Source organism: Camelus bactrianus, chromosome 12 (genome assembly GCF_048773025.1).
Source record: "Camelus bactrianus isolate YW-2024 breed Bactrian camel chromosome 12, ASM4877302v1, whole genome shotgun sequence".
NCBI classification, from domain to species: Eukaryota; Metazoa; Chordata; class Mammalia; order Artiodactyla; family Camelidae; genus Camelus; species Camelus bactrianus.
The window spans coordinates 28,845,104-28,862,458 of record NC_133550.1 but is presented as its reverse complement, the minus strand read 5'-3'; the positions used below and the strand labels follow the sequence as shown (position 1 = coordinate 28,862,458).

Below are 17,355 nucleotides of genomic sequence, written 5' to 3'. Positions count from 1 at the left end.
GGCAGCTTACTTAATTATTCTGTGTGTCTGTTTGCTCAGCTCTAGAGGGGTGGTAATAGTAGTACTTACTACATGAGAGCATTAGAACTAAATGAGTTAATACCAGCAAAGAGCTTAAGACAGTGCCTGGCACACAGTAAGCCCTGGATAAATCACTGTTATTATCTGGCTTTTGAGACATCATAATAATACTTATTGAAATTGTCAAACAGGTTCACCTCACTTTAAAAATACCCAGTGGAGCTCTTTTAACATATAATTTTATGAAAGAAAGAGGAACGCAATCAGATAAATACTTTGTTCTGAAGTAACTAGTTGACCTTGGGCACAAATAGAGATGCAACAAATATAAAATATTAAGAAGAGAAGTAAAACAAAGAAAATAAAAACAATAAAAGAAAAAATATGGATGCAGCATCAAAAGCACAGTCCATAAAAGAAAAAAAAATGGATAAATTGGACTTCATCAAAATTAAAAACTTTTGCTCTTTAAAAGGTGCCATTAAAAGAATGAATAGACAAATCAAATATTTCTAGGAAAAAGTATTTCTAAATCATATATCTGATGAAGGACTTGTGTCCAGAAGAAAGGGCACTTACAATTCAATAATAATAAGATAAGCCACCTCATTAAAAAATGAGCAGAAGATGTGAAAGATATTTCACCAAGAAGCTAGCTGAATGGCTTACAATAAATGCATGAAAAGATGCTTGACATCCTTGGTTTGGGAAATGCAGATTAAAAATCACAATGAGATACCACCATAAATTCCTTGGAATGATTGATTCAAAAGACTGATTTCATCGTACAGGAGGTGTGGGGAAACGAATGCACACGCACTATTGATGAGAATGTAAAATGATGCATCTACTTTGGCAAATAGTTTGGCAATGTTTTAAACAGTAAAACATATATTTAGCATATGACCCAGCAATTCCTTCTCTGGGTATATACCCAGGAGAAATAAATAACATATGTTCACAAAAAGACCTGTATAAAAATGTTCATAGAATTATTATTCATTATAACTAAAAAATGTACACAATCCAAATGTCCATTGACTGGTTAAACTGAATATGGTATTATACAATACTATTCAGCAATGAACAGAAACAAATCATTGATCTATGAATAACATATGTGAATCTCAAAAACATCATGCAAAATGAAGGAAGAAAGACACAAAAGATTATATCTTACAGGATCCTATTCATATGAGATAGCTGGAAATGGTAAATCTACAGAGACACAAACAGAACAGTAATGGCCTGGGCTAGGCATGGGAGTGAGGATTAACTACAAACAGGAATGACAGACATTTTGAAGGTGATAGAAATCTTTTAAAACTAGATTGCAGTGATGGTTGTATAACTGAATGAATTTACTAAAATCATTGAAATATATACTTGTTAACAGGTGAATTTTACAGTATGTAAGTTATATCTCAATAAAGCTAACTTTGTTCTATATACAGTCATTTTGACTAGAGTTACCAGTAAAAACTATAGCCAAAAATAATCAAGAGAGAAGAAATCTATATCTTAGTACAACACTGTTTGCTGAACTCCTTTTTGGTTTCATAATGTTTTGTGCCCAGTCCTGCCCCAGCTTCCCATTGATCCACCTTAGAGTAATGACTTTCTGTTATCAGAGCTGATAAATCGTGTATAGACAATGGAATCTAAGCTTACTCTGCATCAAAACTTTAAGAAGGGAGTCTTTTAAGAACTGTATTTCTATAGCTCTAGCTATGCCCATTCCTCTTCCCTACTGTACAGATTGAAGCATTCTAAGAGTATAAGAAACCATTCTCCAAGGAAAATTCTTCAGTACCGTTTTCTACAGCTGCCTGTGAAAACCCAGGAATTTCTTTTCTCTCTCTTCAATGTGTCATACTGCCCTAACAGTGACAGGAAGAAAACAACTTTTAGGTTGAGTGCAACATCAAAAGAGGCTTCTCCTGTTACTAAAAAAAAAAAAAAAAAAAAAAAAAAAAAAAAAAAATCATTTGCTTGATAGTTATTTCCTGTGTCAAACTATCAAAGGTTTCCCCTGACTGCAGCCATCTGGGGAGTTTGTTGTTTGTTACATGCCAATATGTTAACATAAAGAATCTGAAGGGAAAAACATTCATTCATGTATCCATTCATCCATTCATCCGTCCGTCCATCCATCCATCCATCCATCCATCACTAACACATTCAACAATGATTTCTTAAGTACTAGCTATATTCCATACACTGTGCTATTAAGGATGCAAAAATGAGTAAGAAAGGCATGGTGACCATATGGTACCTCTGATAGTGGCAGCAAGGAGCTCCCTGCTACTGGTAATGTTTTATTTATCCATTGGCAATGGTCACTTTGGGAAGACAGACTTTGAAGTAGCCTCCTCTTTAATGGCGAGTGTAAAAGTCTTAGGGGGCCACAAGAGGTTTTGGGTGGTGGCTGTGGCTCTTCGATTGTCAGAGGTGCCTCCAGCACCTCTGCAAATTACATAGAAGTTGAACGCAAGTTATGAATTTTTGAAAATGAAAATGTGCTTCTGTGCTTGCTTGGCAGCATATCAGATCTGAAAGTAGAGATGAGAATTCATTTGTTTCTCAAATATTTCATATTTCTGTGAATATGTAGTCAATCAAGGTTGTGCTACAACTCTTGCAGTATTTTCAGTTCAGTGGTATGTAGTAGCTACACAATGACATTATATAACATTGTTTTCAGAAAGGGGAATTAAAAATGATGTGATTCAACATAGTCTTGGAAGTCCACAGCAATCAGGCAAGAGAGAGAAATAAAAGGGATCCAAATTGGAAAAGAAGAAGTAGAAGTGTCACTATATGCAGATGACATAATACTATATATAGAAAACCCTAAAAATGATGTGGTCGGTTGAGACTCCACAGAGAAAAAAAGCCAATTTATAACTTGGACCAAAAGATAGAGTTCCAACCTTTACTTTTGAACAAAACAGTAAGAAAAAATATAAAAATGGAACACTGCTTTAGATAGTACGTTAATTAAAAGAACATCGTGTTTGCTGGATACCATTTCTGGCCTAAACTGACACTGCATATGGTGGAGTCTGAAGCCTCTTGGGTTAAATAATTTGCAGAATGTCATAGAGTCTGATCTACATAAATATATCAGTCACCTGGAACCGCTATGGTGGTTCCTCTTCTCCTGCCTCTTGGAGATGCCTACCATTTAAAGTACTTTCTGTGACATCAGGGATGACAAACACAAGGCAGACACGCCCATGCTGAGAGCACTAACTCTATCACAGGTCTCTTCACTGCTGAGCCCAGGTATGGTCTTAGCATCCCTATGAGCTCAGCATCCCAGGCCCCACTACCAACCAGGTGGAATGAACTCATGAAATGAAACGTACTTATCATCCTTGGATTAGAGAATGAAAACAGTGGCATTAATTTTAAAAGGCTACAGTGGAATGAAAACATGTTTCCTGGCAAGGAAGAGATTGCCTTGACCAAGGATAAGAGCTTCTTTTCCATGAAAGCAATACCTCTGAAGAATCAGGAGGGAAGGTTTGAGTAAGAGGAAGATAAGAATGATAGTGACCATATCTGGCTGCCTGAGAGGTAAGCACGGACAGGGAGGCAGCACAGGGAAGAAGAGTGGGAGATGAGAGAAAAGCCAAAAAGGGCTTATTTCACAATTCCCTGGGGTCAGGATGCTCCAGCTCTGTCTTTTCTTAGCACTGTCCTGAGGAGTTCAGTGGAGAAGACTCAAAACGAGGGCTACTAATAGTGAGTAACCTGCCACTTCCTGCATTACCTGAACTTTTTGGGAAACCTTTCACCAAATACGGTTAGAAAGCCTAGCCTCATCCACCTTGGGACAACTGACAACACTGTGCTTTGAGGCAAGTCTGAGTAAACAGTCGAACATCCCTGTGTTGACTATTCCAATGAAAACAGAAGAAAAAAGCTTTTTTAAAAAACTGAAATATAGTCTGTTTACAATGTGTCAATTTCTGTTGTACAGCATAATGTTTCAGTTATGCATATACATACATATATTCTTTTTCATTATAGGTTACTGTAAGATATTGAATATAGTTCCCTGTGCTATACAGAAGAAACTTGTTATCTATTTTATATATAGTAGTTAATATTTACAAATCTCGAAATCCCAATTTATCCCTGCCCACCCCCTTACCCCCTGGCAACCGTAAGTTTGTTTACTATGTCTGAGTCTGTTTCTGTTGAAAAAAAAAAAAAAGAAAGCTTTTAGTGACCTCAGAAGCTGTGAGGTTTGTGGCTTTACAATGAATGGCCTGAAGTCTTGTGAGCCTAGCCGGCCAAATCTGGGAACTTCCATTTAAAGTTCTCTGATAAAGTAACTTAATGATGGGGATAATTTTATTGGCCCATTTAGTAGAATGATAAAGACCATAAAGCAGTTTTGGAAATTGCTACTTTCTTTTTTACTAAACGTGTGGCCCTGGACAAGTAGTTTTATGTCTTCATTTCCTTATCTATAATGATGATTCCTTTCATAAAAAGAAAAGTGATAGGAAAATGTATTGAATATATACTGTCTGTAGGACACTTAGATTGGTCCTGGGGAGTAATCAAAGATGGGATAAGCATAGATGTGCTCTCAAGGAATTTAAGACTTAACAACGAAAAATAAAGACAAGTAAAACAGTAACAACATAAGACAGACAAGGAGATGGGTCTCAAGAGAAATGCAAGAATTGAAGTGTTGGAGGACAAATCACTGACCACTTCCCCATCATCTGACTTATTCTGGTTGGAAAGGTGTTCAGCAAGAGCTGGTACAGGTGGTTTTTCATGTTTTTGTTTTTGCTGGTGGAGAAATAAATGGCTAATTCTACTTATTTTATTCGCTTAGTTTTTTTTTTTATTCTCTTAGGTATTTTTAATGGACAAAAAAAAAACAGTGAGCTGGTAAAGCGTTTGAAATTAATATACATGAGGCTGTGATATCTGTTTTAAAATTATAAAGAGCTTAACCACAACACATTAACGCTGGGAAAGAGAAAACTTCCTCCAGGAGTTGGGAGCTAGTTTTGGTGTAGAACAAGGAACAGAACATAGGTCTGATATGTCAAATCAAACTCTCTGCTCATTAGAACCAAGCTGCCAATGTGAAAGACACTTTCACTTTTGTCACTTTAAAAAACATTTATTATTCTGACTCCAAGCTGAAAGAAGCACTGAAGAATTTTTACAGCAATGAGCTAAGAAAACCCCTAATCTCCTATAGTCTTCCTTTCAACAGTAGGATTCTGACCCAGTTAACAAACTGATTTCAATGAAAGTAAAATTGTGATCAGTTTGGTTGGTTTTTCCTTCTCTCTGCAGTTGAATTCCACTGTAACTAGCTTTTTAAAAATATCTAACTTTTACTAACTATATAGCAGAGGGAACTATATTCAATATCTTATTGTAACCTATAATGAAAAAGAATATGAAAAGGAATGTATATATGTAAATGTATGACTGAAACAATATGCTGTACACCAGAAATTGACACAACATTGTAAACTGACTGTAATTCAATGAAAAATAATAAAATTAAAAAAATCTAACTTTAGTCAAGAAAACAAAATTGGGGATGTAAGATGTGTAATTTGCAAGAACTTTAATTTTGTTCTTAATTAACATACCTCTCCATCCAATGTGCTTCATATTTCCACAGTTTTACACACATTTTTTCCTAGGGCATGAAGAGTAACCCCAAGATAAGAGACCCATTAGCAAGAATTCTCAATTTACATCTCTTCTTTTCACCTGAAACATGGAGATTACCATATTTGAAATAGACAGGTTTAGCCTCAACTCACCTGAAATACACTGAAAACAAAGTCAAACAGAAATGGAAAGAAATCAAGTCATTCAAACAGCTTTTCTAAATTAAGAGCTCCAAATGTACTCTACAGATTAATTGTGGTTGTATTATCATTTCTAACGCATTGAAAGAGTTTAAATAATTAACTGTAAACCATGTAGTGACTTAAATAGGAGAGCTGAAACAGAGCCCAGAACTGATGATTTCTAACAAGAAAGGGTGCCTCTGCCCTGCTACGTAAGATGTCATGTCACCTTGCTTGTCCAATTGTCCACATTCATAAGCCTGCAGACTTCCTTCCCAATTCCCACCAAGAAATGCATTTTATTGCCAATGAAAAGAAACCCTTACTTCCTGATCTCATTTGCTGAACTAGACTGGTTATTTTGTCATCCGTGTTACAGAATATATACCTGAATTTTAATATATGCAATAAATACATGAACAGCATGTTTGTCGCAGTAAGGTGTTTCATTTATTTTTGTTTTTAAAGTATTTGATGGACATCTTTATTTATCTTTTAAATTTATTTTTGAAGTATTTTTCCTATTGTGATTGTACCTTTTTGCCTTAGCTTGAAGCTCTCTCCCTTCCTTCTTTCCTTCCTCCCCACCCTCCCTCCTCTCTCCCTCCTCCCTCCCTCCCTTCCTCCCCCTTCCTCCCTTCCTTTCTCTTTTTTCTTCTTTCTTTCTTTCTTTCTTTCTTTCTTTCTTTCTTTCTTTCTTTCTTTCTTTCTTTCTTTCTTCCTTCCTTCCTTCCTTCCTTCCTTCCTTCCTTCCTTCCTTCCTTCCTTCCCTCCTTCCTTCCTTCCTTCCCTTTGTGGGATTTGTATCATATGATAAATATCAAATAACAAAAAATTAGAAATCTAATAAGGGTCTCAGCAGATGCCTAAATATTTTCCCCTAAGATGTGACTAACCTTGATTTATATTGTGTTCAAGCTCAAGGGTCAAGTTCAGACTAAATAATTTGGTGTTAAAGACAAAAGCAATAGAGAAAATCTATTTACCAAATGTCAAAAGGACAAATCAGTGGGTGAGATCCCCCCACCGCCGTATGCATGCATGTACAGACACAGACACACAAACACACACACACACACACCCAGGTAGCTCACTTGATAAATGGCTCGCAATTTTTGTAGTGAATACTCTAGGGTGTGCTATTTAAAACAGACCTTATTTAAAGCTTCTTTGCTTGAAGTAGGTTATTCTATACTTCCCAATATTCAGATACAATATTCTCCACAAAATCTAGGACTTTAAAAGCTAGAAATTAAATTCACTTCATCAGATAATGCGTTGACCAGTTTCTTATTTTAAATCTCTTTACATATTTATAGGTGTAAAAGAAATGTACCTTTATCAAGTTTCTCTTCTATGTCAGGCATTTTACTCTGAGTCCAGGAGCTGAAGATAGCTTTCCTAGATTGAAATCCGAGCCCTGCCACTCTCCAGCCACATGACTTGAGCAAATTACTTAATCTTGTTGTATCTTAGTTTTGCCATCTGTAAAATGGGGATAATAACAAGTCTCAGTTCATTTGTAGTTGTGAGCACTAATTAGATAATACAATACAATATTTAGCACAGTACCTGGTCCTTAATCAGCATTCATTCTTACCGTTGCAGTTTTCACTTACATTAGCTCTCTCAGTCCTTATTGTTTTCCTGTGAAACAAGCATTATTGCATCTATTTAACAGATAAGTAAACTCATAACCAGTGAAGTTTAGTAACTGATCCCCAGTCACAGAGCTTTTTACTGGTATTTTCACTTCACCAATCTAGTTCCAAAGCCTATGAACCTCACTGCACTGAGTTCTCTCTCTCCATACAGATTATGAATCATTATGGGACATTTTCTATATAATTTTTGACTTTTAGGATAAATAAATAAATTTGAATTCATCAGAGATTCCAACAACCAGTTAATTTCAGTAACAAGAATATTTGTAGCCATTAAAATTTTTTATTTTATGAGAAAGAAACAGATGATAAAAAGTCAGTTTATAGGGAAATATTGCTGAAGAAGAAGGAGGAAAAAAGGGAGGAGAAGGAGGAAGAAACACATACATGAATTCCAAGGTGTATTTCAAATTTGGGACAGATTCAAACCAATCTCTTGCCTCTTTTATGTTTTGCAAAGTTATTTTGGGTGTATCACAATGTGGCTTGAAGAACACAGACTTTGGAACCAGGTAGAGTCCAGTTATCTGAATTCCAGCTCTGCTGACTTTGGGAGCCTGAGCCTCTGTTTTATTATATCTAAAATCAGGGAAATAGTATATACTTCATAGGTTTGTTAAGATTATGTGAGACCATGCTTGTGAAATGCCTGATATAGTGCCTAGGATAGATATGATGCCCAGTGAATGTCAGACTAGAATAAGATATGTAGCTTTCATAATAATTTTTGAGGTTGTATATGGTTCTCAAAAGTCTCCCTAATAATGTTAAAGGATGTTCAATATTGGTGTAATCACAACATTGCAGAATTTTAGAGACGGATGGTAACTTAGAGATCTGTATAGTTCAATTACTTCATTTTATGTTTGAGGAGATTGAGACCCAAAGAGACTAAGGGAATTGCCCCCAAATCACATAGCTAATTATAATCAGAGCTGGGACTAGAACCTGGCTTCTTAATTAATGGATCCCCTAATATTTTTAAAGTTCTGAATGAATGATCATACCACCTGAGCAATAAATTATGAAATAAGAGTTATCTGTCAACAGAGCTTAGCATTTCAATCAAATAACACTTATAATAAAGTTAGACATATATTTAATGATAACCATAATTATTATTGTGCTACACAATAACACAGCATAAATGGTAAGTAGTTCATATTAATGTATACTAATTATTTTGTACAACCAAACCAAGAGAAAGAAAAATAAAATGAAGGAGAACAGGAAACTGCACTGAAGGCTTCTTTGAAGGCTCTTGAAACTGCGGCCTTGGGAGCTGTGGTTTTCTGGCACAAGGTAGGGGCTGAGAAGTGGTTTCGAAAGGAGGAGGGACAGGAAGTTCTCTTCAGCACTTCTTCTCTTGGGAGGAGGGACAAAAGCTCTTTTCTTTCCCTACTGATGGAAGAATCAACCAGTGTTCTTCTTTTTCCATCAGCTTCTTGCTGGGATCTAGAAGTTTCAGCAATCAGAAGCCAATCCTGAGTCAACAATGCAGAGTCAACACCCAGTGTGGAATGATGAAACAGCTTAGCTTTAGCAAAACTGTCTGTTTCTATTATCATTGTGTCCTGATTCCCAGCACTTTGCAGTCATCACATTGATACTCTGAGGGTCTCCAAGAGCAGCTGGGGCATGGAGTACCACCACCTCTGCCAACTGGGGAGACTTGGCTGCATAATAACCCCTGTGGCCCTTAGAGAAAACCCTCAGTTTTCCAGTTTCTTTTTCTCTTACTCCCAACAGGAGTGGGTGAGACCTCCCTTTCTCCACCCTCCATCAGGACTCGCTCAAAGATGTGCTTGAGGGAAAGGCCCTCGACTCAAAGCTATTTTCTCCACAGTGCTCACCTGGTTCATTTCTGTTAGACATGCATCTGGAGGGGTCCCTGAAGTAGGACAGCTTTCATTTATACTTGGGATAAATGGGTTTAATCAGAATGCTTTTCTAGTACTTAAATGCAGTGAAAGGGACTTCTGAGGAGGATGGGGAAGCGAGGAGGATGGGGAAGCAAGAAGGAAGAAGCAAGAGGTCCATTTTGAGTGGTGGGAGTTTTAGGGGAAAAGAAGCCTTTACTGGGGGCCTTCATGGGGAACTTTGGGCAGTTGGATAGCAAGGATGAAAAAGAAAATGTGCCAAGGGATAGGGAGTGCCGATGTGCAGAGAAGGAGATGAGAGTCCAAAGACCAACTTCATGTGCACCCCAGAATCTTTCTAGGACCTGCCTTCCCCTCCCTCTGTCTCTTTTCCTACTCTAACTCAAAAAAAAAAAAAAACACACACACACACAAAACCCTGATATTTCAATCTGGTCAAGTCCCTGATGTACCCCATTCCTGAGGGGTGAGACCACACAAATTGCTCACTCAGGGAAGATCTTTGCAGAAACAGACCCCGGATGGCTTTTGGGCAGTGGGTGAGGATATGTCTTACAAAGTGTGTGGGGAGATCCTCTGTCTGGGCCTGGGTTTAGCTGATTCTGTCACTGGTGACACCTCCCTTGCACCTTGCCACTGGGGCTGAACTGGTGCTTAATGCTCATTGATAGGTCTGCCTTCTTGATTCAGGTCACCCAATCAGCGTGTAGGTATCTAAGTGGGACATGGGGAAGCCTGAGGTGGGCATTCATTATAAGCTGTGCACTCTGGGTCTCCTCTGAGCTGCATTACTTGGGCCTGGTGGCAACTGTAGCTTTCCCACAGCTACTGTTGCTGTCCTGGCCACCTTCTTCTTGTTCTTGTCACTCAGGCTGCCATTTTTACTGTTCCTGCTCTTTCCCCTCTTTCCCGGCACCACTAGCAATGTCACCAGTTGACACTGCTCAGCTGACCCTGGAGGTAGAAGAAAGCTTTGCCTCTAGAAGCTGATGGTTCTTCCCATCAACCTGGGCTAGTCTAACTTTTAAGTAGGGGATAGACCTGTGTTTCAATCTTAGTTCTGTGTAATTCTGTGACCTTGAGCAAATTATTCATTATTTGGGACTTTGACTCTTTACTCATAAATTAGAGATAATAATGCCCCTTCCCAGGACTGTTATGAGAAATAGGGTTATTTTATGAAAGATACCTGGATCTCACAGGCACTTAGTTAAATGTGACTGAGATCATTATTTAAATGGGTGCAGTTCTCTTGGCCAACTCTGAGATAGATAGCTCAGAGTTCCTGAGGTGGGCATGGAAACTAGATACTTCTCATGACCTTGTTTTAGTTGATTGGTGATTTTTGGATGATGTCTAGGGTCATCTCTGATCCCAGAAAATGTAGCTAACTTTAAGATCTTATTTCTAAGGCATTCTGGATAATGGGATTCTATGGAAAAAGTTTTTCATCACTAAAAATTAATAAACCATCACACTTGAATTTTTCTCAATGAACCCAGCTTAAGCACAGAAATAGCTGGTCTTTTCAGAGCTGGCCTGATGGCTATAGGGACCAAAGGCAGTGTGACTGTCTCAGGTATAGTTAGATCCTTGCCTGTAGGATAGACTGAGAAAGCTGTAATAGTATTGCATGAATCTATTGCCTGAACCCAAAGACTGGCACTGAGTCTGTGGTCATGGCTGTATGTAGCCATGGAATTGTTGGCTTGGAATCCATGTCTAAGCTATGCCCAAGAAAGATGGTGGGTCCCAGCCTTCATCTTCTTTGAGGCAAGGCAGGAAAGGAGTTCCTCAGAGCAATAGCATCTTAAGGAGGGGCTCCTCACTCTGGTATGCATTTCAGGGTAACATCATATACACTAATACCGATACTGATATCCAAACCAATAACAATGCTGTTACTAATAGTAATATTCTATTACTGCTGATACCAACATCAATTCCAATATTATTAGATGCCAATACTAATACTTCTACCATGTCTGCTACAGAGCATCACGTATATGCCAGACACTATGCCAAGAACTTTGGAGGTAATACCACATTTAATTCTCACAAGACTTTTTTGATGATACAATATATAGTGCTTAGTATATAGCAGTTATTTACGTACTTAATTCTCCTAACAACTCCAAAAGACAGAATTGTTATTCCTGTGGATCAGGAAATTGAGGATCAGAATGGCTAAGAAACTTGCCCAAGCTCTCACAGTCAAATGTGTGGCAGAGCAAAGATTTATACTAGGTTTCTCTGATGTTAAATCTGGTATAATGTGGTACATTTGTGTGTTTAGAATTGCCATGACACATTTATACATCTACTGCTTGATTTTTGCATCTCTTAATGAAATTTCTGATAATAAATTATCTCAACAGAATACATCTTTCTGCTAAAAAATAATTTTACCCTCAAGTTTTGCTCCACTTAAAAGTATCTTTTAAATTAGAAATATTTTCTCTCGGTTTTAATTTCACTGAACTTATTTAAATTTAGGCTTCAAAAATTACCCTAAGGCTGGGTTATAGTCCATTTTTACAAACAACACTGAGGCTGTCTTTTCAGATGTCCTATGGTCTTGAAAAAATTTCAAACATATTCTCTGTGATGAGCACTTCACTCCATTTTACTTGGGTCTGTCTCTTTAATAGTGGACAAAAACACCAGAACTATTTTCTTCAACTATTTTTGTCAAGCACCATTTTATTGTAGAAATTTCTTTCACTAAATTGGATTTTGGGGAGCTCTTAGAGCTTAATGTTTATGGGGAATCTTCAAAAGACTTCAATTTTTATTGTTTTTCTTAGTTTCATATTTGATTTTAATGTTAAGAAGGATGTCTTAAATAAGGCCTTTGAGACTCAGGTCTTTTATCTGCAGATTGGCAAAACATAATCTGTACAGAGTAAATGCACAGCCATTTTTCCTGGCTCTCAATCTGCCACTAAAGAGGTTCTCAAGGGGCTAGCTGGTAGTTCATTTTTCCTTTAATCCAAGCACTGGCCTATAACTGCAATCTGATGTCATTTGCCATTTGCAGTGGAATTAACATTTTACAACACAGCCCTCTCTAGATGACAGTGACTGGAATCAGACATCCATATATTACAACTTTCATGAGCTTCTTGAACTGTATAAGGTGCTAAAATCCAGGACCAATCCTGTCAGGCATTAATTGCATCACAAACCAGAACTCCTACGTGGTCTCTGATAGAATGCACAAATCACGAGGATTCTTTCATGATTTAAAGTAAGGTTCTTAATCTGGGAGTTATAGACTCCCAAGGCATCTGTGTTTAGAATTGAGGGGTCCATGAACCTATAGGAAAAAAAAAAACCCATATATTTATTTTCACTAATCTCTAACTGAAATTTAGCATTTCCTTCCCTTATGAAAGTAGGCCATAAAACCACAATAGAATTACCTATTGATAATATCTGTGACTCTGTCTCTAATAGAAATCCTAGGTATTTCCCCTTTATATTACAGTTGTTACCAATGTCACAAAATATCATTTACCCTCCTCTCTACTTTAAAGTCATGGTAGTTATTAGACATTACTGTGACTTCTTAAAATTTAATACTTTAATTAAGAAGCACATATATTACAACATCAAATTCAAAAAATATGTTGGGGAAGGGTGTAGCTCAAGTGGTAGAGCACATGGTTAGCATGCACAAGGTCCTGGGTTCAATCCTTAGTATCTCCCCTTAAAATAAATAAATAAACCTAATTACCTCCCACCCCACAAAAATTTTTAAAAATGTTGATAACTGTATTTTGATATAACTGGCTTGCAATCCTATTTGTTTAATTTCATAGATTTAAAAACATTTTCTAAAAGGGCTCCACCAGAGAAAAGGGAACCTTTGTATAACATTGGTAAGAATAGTAAATTGGTGCAACCACTATGGAAAACAGAATGGAATTTCCTTAAAAAACTAAAAATATAACTACCATATAATCCAGCAATCCCTTTCTTGGGTATATATCCAGAAAAAGTGAAAACTAATTTGAAACATGTACCCCAATGTTCACAGCAGCACTATTTACAATAGCCAAAACATGGAAGCAACCTAAATGCTCATCAATAGATGACTGACTTAAGAAGATGTAGTATATATACACAATGGAATATTATTCAGCCATAAGTAAAGAATGAAATATTGCTATTTGCATCAACATGAATGGGCCTAGAGAATATTATGCTTAGTGAAATAAATCAGCAGAGAAAGACAAATATTATATGACATAATTTATATGTGGAATCTAAAAAAGTAATACAAATAAATCTGTATACAAAAAAAAAAAAGACTCACAGAGATAGAAAACAAATTTATGGTTTCCAAAGGGGAGAGGGAGGGTGGGGAGGAACAAATTAGGAGTATGAGATTAGCAGATATAAACTGCTATACATAAAATAGAAAAGCAACAAAGATTTACTGTATAGCACAAGAAATTATACCTAATTTTCTTGTAATAACCTACAGCGGAAAATAATCTGCATACACACACACACAAAAACCAAATCACTATGCTGTAAACCTGAAACTAACACAATATTGTAAATCAACTATACTTCAATAAAAAAAAAATCATTAAATGTCACAAAAGAAAAAAAGGGCTCCATCAGACTATCAAGAGGTATATGGCACCAATAGGTTAAGAACCTCTAGAGACTTGGTACAAAGCTATGTGGACTGAGGGCACTCTTGTCAAATGTAGCTTCCAAGCCACGCTCTCTGTGTGGTGTTCAGAGCATCTTAAGAAAGAAGAAGAGAGCCTAATTTACATTTTCAGCTTTCAGCAAAAATGACTGATCCTCAGTCTAACAAGTCTGAGTCAGAACTCTTGAACATAGAGAACACTAGCCAGCCCATGGCCAGGGATGTGAGTAGGTCCCAGGGGTCAATAGCTTAGGTGCTTCTATCCACGATACACAAGGTATGAATCCAGGTGGACTGTAGTTTTCTACATAAGTCCTCCTGTACCAAGATTGAGGGGAATACATAATATATATAATATATGGACTCAATTTAAGTCCTTATTCTCAAAGATGCATACAGGAGAATCTAGCTTTTACTCTTCCAAATTTAATTTGACTCTAACAATATATCCAGAGGTTGACTCTGTAACTTGGGACAGCTATTGTCTTGAGATAATCACTCCATTCTCTGATTACTCATTGGTGAAAGCATTTATTTAAAATAACATAACCTTAAAATAGAAATAATTTGGGAAAATTATGTGTATCAGTTAGGATTAAGATCTGCTGCATATAATTGGAAACCTCAAATCACAGTAGCTTGAACAAGATAGATATTTATTTTCTCTCGTGTAGAAACAAAAAGTCCAGAGGTAAGAAGTCTACGAGTAGCACATCTCTGTAAGGTCACTGACCCAGGATCCCCCTGTCTTTTTGCTACTCCATCCTTAACAAGTGACATCTAGTCTTATGATTCAATATGGCTGACTGATTTCTTGCATCACATCTGTACTCAAGTAGCAGGAAGGATTTGAGAAGAAAGATTTTCAGTTGGGGATGTCCTGGATTGAGGTGCCTGAAGACATCCAGGAGAAAGTGCCAGGGAAATTATTGGAAATGCTGGCTGAAATCTCAGTTACTGCCTGATAGGAGGTACAGGACCAGGAGTCGACTGTGTATAAAATGATGGATACAAAAACTAGGGGTGTGTGAGATGGCTCAAACAGAGTGAATACTATTAAAGGAGGGCCAAGGAGAGAATCTTGGAAACATTAACAAAATTTAAGGTTTTTTTTAAGTTGAAATATAAAAGAGTTCTTCCCTTAGCTGACTTAGCTTGTTTTTAGCAGCCTTCCCAGTAAGTAAGCTATTCAACACTTCTGTGTATATTTCATTGATCAGAACTAGTCACACGTCCCCACCTAGGCTGAAGAGAGATTGGGAAATGTAATCTCATAATTAGGTGTCTTGTTGCCCCAAATAAAATGAGGGGTTTATTTCTAGAGAAAAGGGAATGGATATTAGGTGGCAGCTATGGTTCCTGCGACAGTGGGACTTGGGTATGCACATGCTTCAGGGAAGTACTCAAGTAAGAGCATTGGTCTGGCAGATAGATGCTCTGGGTCCTCGTCCTGCATCAACCTTTTATTTACAACACCTAACCAAGTTACTGAGCTTCCTTGAAAGTTTAGTTCCTTCATTTTAATGTGGATGTGATCATTCTTTTCATTTGTGTTTTCCATTTGTCGTGAACTTTAACTGCAGCAACGTATGTGAAAGCACTTGTACAACTAACTCAACTAACTATAAAAGCATTGCATACATACCAGGTATATTGTTTCTTACCTAAAGCTGTAATCAGAGAAGAGTAGGTTCAGCCAATCTCCCAGTGAACCAGTCACACCTGAAATCCGGAGCCAAGAATCAATCCCATCTCTATATTGACCAGTCAACTTCTGATAGTGCATTTTCTAAGTCAAGGTGGAAATTAAACTATTGTGTCATCAGACGGTTAAATGATGCCAGCTACCTGTACTATAATTGTGATGTGGGTAGAGAAAGTAGTTTTCAGTGATAGTACCATGTCTGATAAACAATGCCTTAAATGCAAGACGTGGGCACTGTTGAGAGGACAGAATCAACTCCAACCAACAGAAGCAGGATTTTAAATAGCTCACAGAATCATTGGGGACAGGAAGCTGAAGCAATAGCCCCTAGGCTGAGCTTCCACAGACAACTTCCAAAGCCTCCAAAGAATTTCACAGCTGCTCCTGCCATGATCAAGAAACCATCTGTTAAATCAAGTCTTGCCTGAGGTCCTAGCTTCAGCATCACATGGCTGCAGCCTTGATCAGATCCAGCCTTATCCTCACCTAAATGGTGCCCCTTGCCCTTTCTCACCTCACTTAACTCCATTCTAAAACCAGTTCCCACATGGTTGGATCTGATTGATGGACCCTCAATTAATGCAGAACCCTAGCTTCAAGAATCTAGTAAATAGAGCATTTGCCTTTACAACCTATGCTAGAAGGTGTTGGAATATATGCTATATGGGCCAACTGTCAATCCACAGTGTCTGTCAGAATGAATTCTATGTGTATCTGTGAAATGGAAATTGCTATTTGAAGTCCCAAAACACTGACTGCATGTCTTAGAAATGAACTGATCTCAATGCAACATAATAGAATTAAGGCAGAGGAAATTCATTTTACTCAAATATGGATTCAAGGAAGAGGAAAAGTCATAGGAAACATTCATGTATACATATTTTTAGCATGTTATTCTTAAGTTAAAATGTTTGTACCAGCATTAAATGAAAGTTAAGTATGTGGCTGTTTCGTTAAGGATATTATTTGCTCATAAGTATAAATTTGTCTTTGCTTTCATTGATTAGGACCAGAACAACTTACTCATTTTTAATGTATTTACACATATGGAAAAATGACAATAATTAAAGTTCAACATGTGCATGGAGATGATGTAATGAAATGTTATCAGCTAGGAGACTTCCCAATAATTATCTGTCTGCTTGAACAGCTTAGCTAATAAAATGTAAGACATTCAGAAGTAAGAATGGGCTAGAGTCATAGAAAAATAGCCACAGTTCTTAATGATTCTAAAAATACTGTGAAAAAAAATGTACTCATTAGAGTGAGAAGATGGTTTTGTTGTGGCAAGTCAGAGCAGCTTCTGAGAAGGGCAGGTTCTCAATTTGATAATGCAGAACTTCCTCTGTAATAATGCCATGACCTGCCATTGAATGGTGTATTGGAGAAGTAGACAAATGTAGCCAGTGAATGGAAGAATTATATTGACATTTCTAGATTGCTTAGGCAGGGCTTATGAAGAAGGTAGGAGAGAAGAAAAGACTGAAGGGCAATGAGGCAGTGAGAAGATCCTTCTTTCTAAAACCGATTTTGTTTGTCCCTAAGAGAATAGTTCTCAAACTGTTTAGTC

The 17,355-nt window shown here is 37.2% G+C and overlaps 1 long non-coding RNA gene across 11 annotated transcripts in view; it reads right to left on the bottom strand.

The window, feature by feature from the left end:
* Nucleotides 1-220: 220 nt before the first annotated feature.
* Nucleotides 221-17,355, bottom strand: part of LOC123612972 (uncharacterized) — a 193,944-nt gene continuing 176,809 nt past the window's right edge. For 3 of the 11 annotated variants that reach the window (XR_012510661.1, XR_012510667.1, XR_006720287.2), the window contains 4 exons: nt 7,440-7,514; nt 7,204-7,352; nt 5,661-5,784; nt 223-2,573 (listed from right to left, as the gene is read on the bottom strand). This is a non-coding gene — a long non-coding RNA (uncharacterized LOC123612972). Of the gene's footprint in view, nt 2,574-5,660; nt 5,785-7,203; nt 7,515-15,744; nt 15,803-17,355 lie in introns of all 11 variants that reach the window. The other 8 variants (XR_012510665.1, XR_012510668.1, XR_012510664.1 and 5 more) reach the window with 7 other exon arrangements.